Below are 8,506 nucleotides of genomic sequence, written 5' to 3'. Positions count from 1 at the left end.
TTTGGTTTTAATTATGAATAAGTGATTAGCATTCCAGTATCAATTTACATTTATGAACCCAACTTCCTACAGCTTCTGCCATAATTAGCGACGCTCATTTAACAAATATACTCAGGAATACTCTAAGGTGTTCTATTAATGTGATGGCTCTTCCGTTGCGCGCAGTGGCCAAATTACTAACGGAATGTTGCGTAACGTGCAGAACTGTATATTGAGGTGACGAGTGGGTAGTGCTCGCAGGATTTTATTTCGGAGCTCAAACGGTTAGCCGGCCGTGGTGACCGAGCGGTTCTAGGCGCTATAATCTGGAACCGCGCGACCGCTACGGTCGCAGGTTCGAATCCTGCCTCGGGCATGGATGTGTGTGATGTCCTTAGGTTAGTTAGATTTAAGTAGTTCTAAGTTCTAGGGGACTGATGACCTCAGAAGTTGAGTTCCATAGTGCTCAGAGCCATTTGAAACATCAAACGGTTATTAGTGCAGATTTATTTCATACTATAGACTCTTTATGGGACATTTTCTTTCTTTTTAAATACGAAAAGCCTACCGGAATTCACAAATATATTGTCGTTCGCTATTGTGGAATTCTGATTTTAGCGCGTTTTACTGTCTCTCTCTTTCCCCTCCTTCATCCTATCCCCTCCCTACCAAAAATAGAACATATTGTCATAAGCTCATTTAAATTGCTCTGATTTACGATTTTAGTAAGAATGAAAAGAAAATGTTTAATGTAATCATATTAACTTGTTTACACCAGTGATTAGTACAGTGCTTTTACTTTTTTGCGTGGGTCGTGACCCCTTTAAACAGCCACTCTTCCCCTTGCATCCGCCCTTATGACAGAGATACGTAAACGCTCTATTATATGATGTATATGATTATATGATGTAGCCGCATGTAATGACAAGGCTGCGGGCACAACATTCGATCATTTGACGAGCAGCCAACAGACATGTGCTCTAGAGGTAGCTGCCAAGTTGATCATTGATACCCCACACACAATCTGTAATACTAAATGATACATGACGGTGGTATCTGTCCGAAAGAACAGATACCATCGGTGACCATGCAGTGCTCTAGAATGAGATGATAATTAAATCAAGACTCTACGGTGTCGACAGGCATCGATATACATCAACAGGGACAGTTGAAAATGTGTGCCCCGACCGGGACTCGAACCCGGGATCTCCTGCTTACATGGCAGACGCTCTATCTATCTGAGCCACCGAGGGCGGAGAGGGTACTCCGACATATCGGAAAGAACAGATACCATCTTCGTCTAGTTATGGCTAACCTGCCATTGACCTTCTTATGTGCTGATGCACACGTATTGCCCGAACTCTTACGGGATTCTGTAAGATTTTCTGCCGCGAGTAATGAGTGTAAAGGGCAGGGGCACTACGAATGTAGTGTGTGGACACTAAGTTGGGAATGTGGGTTCACGGGGAGCGTGCAAGTGATAAAACCCTGCAATCGCACTATCCTCTGTGCTTTCGGTGGCTGAGATGGATGGAGCGTCTACTATGTAAGCAGGAGATCCCGCTTTCGAGTCCCGGTCGGGGCACAAATTTTCAGCTGTTCCCGTTGATGTATATCAACACCTGTCGACAGCGTAGGGCCTTGATTTAATTATCATTTCATTCGTATTACTAAATGGTTCAGAAGTTCACGGTGCACGGCTCCTCTTGCATTCCCATTATTACTTACCGAATTTAAAACAGTAAAATGTTGTTATAATCTACTCTTTAAGATGAATAATCTTGCATTAAATGTTTAACGCAATAAGACAAATGTTAAACTTAGGAACTGTACATGTGTGTTGATGCAGCGAAACTCACAGCGGGCAAATTACCCAGACTATATTCATCGAGTATTTGATGATGGGAGCACTTAGCGATATGTCGGTATAACCCACCTACAAGTGTAACAGAAATACTAGGGGAACTACAATTGGAATCCTTGAAATAAATCTGTTGTAGATGTCATGAAACACTGTTGTGTGAATTTAGAAAACCCGTACACCTATTCGAAGCAGATGAAATTTTAAATTTCGTGTGTAAAAAAAGAAAAAAAAAGAAAAGAAAAACATTTAGCAAGAGGATCGTGCAAACGTATCGTCGTTTGACTGCCGCACGTGCAGAGCGTAGAGAAGCGTTGAAACCCATGTGGAAGAATAGAAAGCATGAACTCCAGATAGAATCCTAATTCGATTTTACATAGGCCTATATAGTTCTTCGGCAGTGGCCACGTACTTAGCTTGTATTTATCGCGAATCCCTCACCCAGTGGGAAGTCCCAAGAAAATGGAAACAAGCGCAGGTGATTCCTGTACATTAGAAGAGCTAAAAACGGACACCTAAAATTAAAAGAGTAGTAGATAGTTACATATTCTTTGAATATTACGTTACAGATGCGGTTGGTTTTCTTGCTATGTTGTGAAGCCCAAGATGGCATGTCGGGCAATATGGAATACTTGATATTCCATAAAGCAAATCTTAACGGTACAGGTGCCGAGATAAGATTAGATACACTCCTAGAAATAGAAAAAAGAACACATTGACACCGGTGTGTCAGACCCACCATACTTGCTCCTGACACTGCGAGAGGGCTGTACAAGCAATGATCACACGCACGGCACAGCGGACACACCAGGAACCGCGGTGTTGGCCGTCGAATGGCGCTAGCTGCGCAGCATTTGTGCACCGCCGCCGTCAGTGTCAGCCAGTTTGCCGTGGCATACAGAGCTCCATCGCAGTCTTTAACACTGGTAGCATGCCGCGACAGCGTGGACGTGAACCGTATGTGCAGTTGACGGACTTTGAGCGAGGGCGTATAGTGGGCATGCGGGAGGCCGGGTGGACGTACCGCCGAATTGCTCAACACGTGGGGAGTAAGGTCTCCACAGTACATCGATGTTGTCGCCAGTGGTCAGCGGAAGGTGCACGTGCCCGTCGACCTGGGACCGGACCGCAGCGACGCACGGATGGACGCCAAGACCGTAGGATCCTACGCAGTGCCGTAGGGGACCGCACCGCCACTTCCCAGCAAATTAGGGACACTGTTGCTCCTGGGGTATCGGCGAGGACCATTCGCAGCCGTCTCCATGAAGCTGGGCTACGGTCCCGCACACCGTTAGGCCGTCTTCCGCTCACGTCCCACCATCATGCAGGCCGCCTCCAGTGGTGTCGTGACAGGCGTGAATGGAGGGACGAATGGAGACGTGTCGTCTTCAGCGATGAGAGTCGCTTCTGACTTGGTGCCAATGATGGTCGTATGCGTGTTTGGCGCCGTGCAGGTAAGCGCCACAATCAGGACTGCATACGACCGAGGAACACAGGGCCAACACCCGGCATCATGGTGTGGGGAGCGATCTCCTACACTGGCCGTACACCTCTAGTGATCGTCGAGGGGACACTGAATAGTGCACGGTACATCCAAACCGTCATCGAACCCATCGTTCTACCATTCCTAGACCGGCAAGGGAACTTACTGTTCCAACAGGACAATGCACGTCCGCATGTATCCCGTGCCACCCAACGTGCTCTAGAAGGTGTAAGTCAACTACCCTGGCCAGCAAGATCTCCGGTTCTGTCCCCCATTGAGCATGTTTGGGACTGGATGAAGCGTCGTCTCACGCGGTCTGCAAGTCCAGCACGAACGCTGGTTCAGCTGAGGCGCCAGGTGGAAATGGCATTGCAAGCCGTTCCACAGGACTACATCCAGCATCTCTACGATCGTCTCCATGGGAGAATAGCAGCCTGCATTGCTGCGAAAGGTGGATATACACTGTACTAGTGCCGACATTGTGCATGCTCTGTTGCCTGTGTCTATGTGCCTCTGGTTCTGTCAGTGTGATCATGTGATGTATCTGAACCCAGGAATGTGTCAATAAAGTTTCCCCTTCCTGGGACAATGAATTCACGGTGTTCTTATTTCAATTTCCAGGAGTGTACGTAACTTACGCAAATGGATGACTACCAAACGGATCACCTGCACTGCATAAAAAATAACTGTTTCAAAACTTTGTTTTGAAATTAATGAATGTAACAGATTTATTATCGAATCAAATTATTTTTTTCTGGTAGTGACAAGCAATTATTTTACGAGTTTAAATCAAGACCAATTTTCGAATATTGTATTTGATGTGTGAAAAATATTATTTTTCCCAAATTTACATGACTATAAGCATTTTTACGACCATATTCGATATTTCCGGACTATTCCCTATTAGCCATTTTTTAAATTTTGTTCAGGTAAATGCAAATACGAGGGTGAGTCAAATGAAAAAATTAAATTTGTAATAACAAATCGAAATTTCGCGCCGTTATCCTGTAAGTTGGTAAGCGTGCTCCAAACAGTGTTCAGAATGGCCTGTAGGTGGCAACATAGTGCAGATGCACACATACCGTCGCAGTATCAGTATAAAGATGGGCGTCCCACTTGCGACTTGCACCAGGGACGAACAGCGTTCTGTTATTCGGTTTTTGCCTAGTGAAGGTGTGAAACGTATTGAAATTCATCGATGAATGAAGGTTCAGTACGGTGATGTTTGTCACAACAACAAGTCTGCGAATGGAGTAGGAAGTTCGTAAATGGTGTGACTTCAGTGGAAGATGCTCCTCGTCCAGGTCAGGCACAACGAGTTGTGACTCCACAGAACATTACAGCAGTTGAAGCTATAGTGAACGAAAACCGCCGAGTGACACTGAATGACTTTGCAGCATGTTTACAGATTAGTCATGGGTCATCACACCACATTGTGCATGATGTGCCCCAGTTTCACAAAGTGTCTGCAAGATGGATGCTACTGCAGCTGAATCCTGAAGTGAGAGAACAACGTGTTGATGCTTGTGAAGAACTTCTTCGGCGCTTTGAACGAGAAGGTGATGGCTTCCTTGTAAGAATCGTTACTGGGGACGAAACCTGGGCTCCCTTCCACCAACAGGAAACGAAGAGAGCGAGCAAGGAATGGCGCCATTCCTGATCACCAAAACCAAAGAAATTTCAAACAGAACCATCAGCAGGGAAGGTTGTGCTGATTCTCTTTTGGGACGAAAAAGGCGTCATTTTGGAGCATTACATGCTTAGAGGGACCACTGTCTCCAGTGCATCATACAAAGATCCCCTAAAAAATCATCTGCGGCCTGCAATCAAATCAAAGCGACGTGGATTGTTGTCAGCGGGTGTTCTTTTGCAACATGACATTGCAAATCCCCACACTGCCCGTACAACAGTTGCAGCAATCACAGATCTGCAATTTTTGAGTGTCTTCCTCATCCACTAAACTCACCAGACATTGCCCCAAGTGATTTCCATATGATTGAACCACTCATAGACGCAATGGGAGGAAAGAAGTTGCGTTGCCGGCCGCGGTGGCCGAGGGGTTGGTTGTAGGCGCGTCAGTCCGGAGCCACGCGGCTGCTACAGTCGCAGGTTCGAATCCTGCCTCGGGCATGGATGTGTGTGATGTCCTTAGGTTAGCTAAGTTTAAGTAGTTCTAAGTCCAGGGGACTGATGACCTCAGATGTTACGTCTCATAGTGCTCAGAGCCATTTGAACCGTCGCTCGTCTGCTGACATAGCCCATTTAACGTCATATTTCGCCGCACTTCCGAGATAGGAGACATTTAATGTACATTGTTATTTATTTTCTTTTTATTCAAATGTTATCATTGCTTATAACGTACCACAGTAGTTTAGAGGAAGTTGAGACGAACAGTTTGATACAGGACACTTGTGGTCTATCAAGTCGGGACACTACCTCAGACTGGGTCCTAATACTTCAAACTTGCTTACAAAAATTACCTAAGCTATAGCGCAAGAACGTCACACAATATTCTCGCTCCTCAAAATCTTAAATTGGGTGCAATTCAGCAACTGTATAAATTTGAAGCCAACCATTTGAAAACCAAAGGTTTATTTAGCCCTTGACCTAAGTTTCGATATTCGTAAAAATATCTTCTTCAGAAGGAGTGGGTGTTGTAACATCACATGATGGTAAATTACATTTGCTGAAGCCGATCGGTTCTGGTCATACATGAAATTCTTATAGAAACCACAAACAGTACATTTCATGGCTTAAGACATCAGCCAGATTACCTTCAGCGTACGTCAGAATAAATACTGAACGAATTCGCCCATTGGTAAAGGCTCTTTTCTACAAAGAATAATAACACAAGTGCAAAGAATACAGTATTTGTATAAAATAAGTATTAACAATGCGAGAGACAACGGCCTTTGTCTCTAGCAAGATGAATACGTATGTTACGAAAAATATTTTATTCTTCGGACTCCTTTTTTTTTTTCAAGAGCCTGCATCAGTGAGAGAATACATTGATGCATTTATTCTGGTGTGCTGTCTTAAGCCGTGAAAGGTACTGTTTCTGGTTTTTATTCAAATTTTATATATGACAAGAACCGCTCCGCTTGAGCTAATAGGCCACTCCCGCCGGAGGTTCGAGTCCTCCCTCGCGCATGGGTGTGTGTCTTGTTCTTAGCATAAGTTAGATTAAGTAGTGTATAAGTTTAGGAACCGATGACCGCAGCAGTTTCGTCCCTTAGGGATTCACACACATTTTTCAGCTAATGTAATTTACTATCATGTGATGTAACAAGTCCCAATCCTTCTGAAGAAGATATTTTTACGAATATCGAAACCTAGGTCAAAAAGTAAGTAAACCTTCGGTTTTCAAATGGTTGCCTGATTTTTTTTTTCAACCTCATCAAATTTTCGTGTCTTTTCGCGCAAATTGTTCGTCCTAGAGAAAAAAATGAAGAGGCCTTTTTTTGTAGGAAATTTGATGTTAAATTCTGTATTGCACGTTGTCACTGGAGGGTGCGGTTTTCCAGTTATTCAAAAAACAAAAAAACCTGCTAAAATGGTATTAGATGTATTCTTCCTCGGAAATCATTCGGAATAGGGTACATGTCTATATGAAGTTTTTTTGGTCATAATCGCTAATACTATCACCTGTCATGTACTTCCTCGTGACTCACCCTGTGTAGAGGAGAAAACATACAAAAGGACCTATTCTTGAGTATTCTAGATTGTTTGGGATCCCCACGAGGTTGGTTTAAAGGAAGACATCGAAGTAATGCATAGGCGTCCTGCTGCATATGTAGATCAACTCTCGAGTATTACGGAAATGCTCCGTGAATTCGAATGAGAGTGCCTGGAAGGAAGACGATATTCTTTTCGCGCAACGCTCTTGAGGAAGTTTGGAGATCAGACATTTGCGACAGGTTGCAGAACAGCATTTAGACAATCGTTGTCCCCTCGTTTCATTTGCGAGCGGAACAGAAAAGGGAATGGCTAGCAATGGTACAAAGTGTCCTCCGCTGCGCACCTAACGCTGCCTTGTGTAGTGTGCATATAGATGTAAATGTAGATGTAGAAGGCTGTGCGACCGTTACGCTGCCACCATCACATACGGTATGTCGCGTAGGGACCATTAGAATAACATTAGCGAGCGCTAAGAGGCATAGATCTATAGTCATTCTTCCTTCGATCGATATGTGAAAGAAACGAGCCAAAAAATCATGAATGCCGGTACGGTATACTCTCTCCCACGCGCAGTACAGTGGCCTGCACAGTGCAGTGTTACCTGCTCTGGCTTCGTGTGGTAGCGCTATGTGTCTACGACCAAACGACGTGTCTGTCGTAGTGGTAATAACACACCCACAACCTTCCTCGCGAGTTAGTCTGTCTATTAGAGAAAATCCATAACAAATTCATGCAGTAGATCCTGAGGATCCGAGCAGTGAAATTTTACAATGCAGTTGAATTTTGTAAAGAATATAAGCTCATGTTCAGAACACTTTGAACGACAAGAGATAGGAAGTTCACATTCACGCGATGTGTACATTAGTACGTTCGGTAAAAATGATTAGCATTTGAACCATGTCGGCTCATGGGTTCGAAATCAACATTGATATGGCGGCGCAGTACCATCTACCGGTAAAGTGTGTCTGCGGCTCTCGTTGTCACCATAACCCGAATGTGATGAAGCACTATGACTTGAAAAGGCTTTGCAGGATGCCTCGCAGACGTTAGCGCGAACCGTACCGCCAAATCAGTGAGGTTGAAAGAGGGCGCATTACTGGCAAGAGAGGATGTGATGCATCCATCCGGGAAACCGCTGCTCGTGTGGGACGAAGTGTTTGGTAGTAGTAGTAGCTTCATTCATCCATAGATCTCTTTTTACAAGGATGTAGGACATGTCAAAGTATTTGCAAATTTAGATCAATTTAATTTATACACATATATTTACAGACTTCTACTTAGAGACAATCATTAGATTTACTCCTCGTATACAATACTTCTTTATATATAACTTATTAAATAAACCAATGCCACATTGTTCACTCATATTTCACTATCAGTCACTGCACACACTGTACACTGGTGATCTCTGGGCCATTTTCTGTACCGCAACTTCCCATTTGTTATCCACAAAAACTGCGTCAGTATCCCTCCATAATGAGTGAGATGGTGGTGGTGGTTGTTGG

At 44.2% G+C, this 8,506-nt stretch overlaps 1 non-coding gene across 1 annotated transcript; it reads right to left on the bottom strand.

Annotated features, from left to right (window-relative positions):
- Window positions 1-1,158: 1,158 nt before the first annotated feature.
- Window positions 1,159-1,233, bottom strand: Trnat-ugu (transfer RNA threonine (anticodon UGU)). Its single transcript has one exon. It is a non-coding gene; the product is annotated as a tRNA-Thr (tRNA).
- Between the last annotated feature and the right edge of the window lie 7,273 nt (window positions 1,234-8,506).

Source organism: Schistocerca gregaria, chromosome 6, assembly GCF_023897955.1.
Source record: "Schistocerca gregaria isolate iqSchGreg1 chromosome 6, iqSchGreg1.2, whole genome shotgun sequence".
Classification (NCBI taxonomy): domain Eukaryota; kingdom Metazoa; phylum Arthropoda; class Insecta; order Orthoptera; family Acrididae; genus Schistocerca; species Schistocerca gregaria.
The sequence above is the reverse complement of the archived record's forward strand: the minus strand, read 5'-3'. Positions and strand labels throughout refer to the sequence as shown.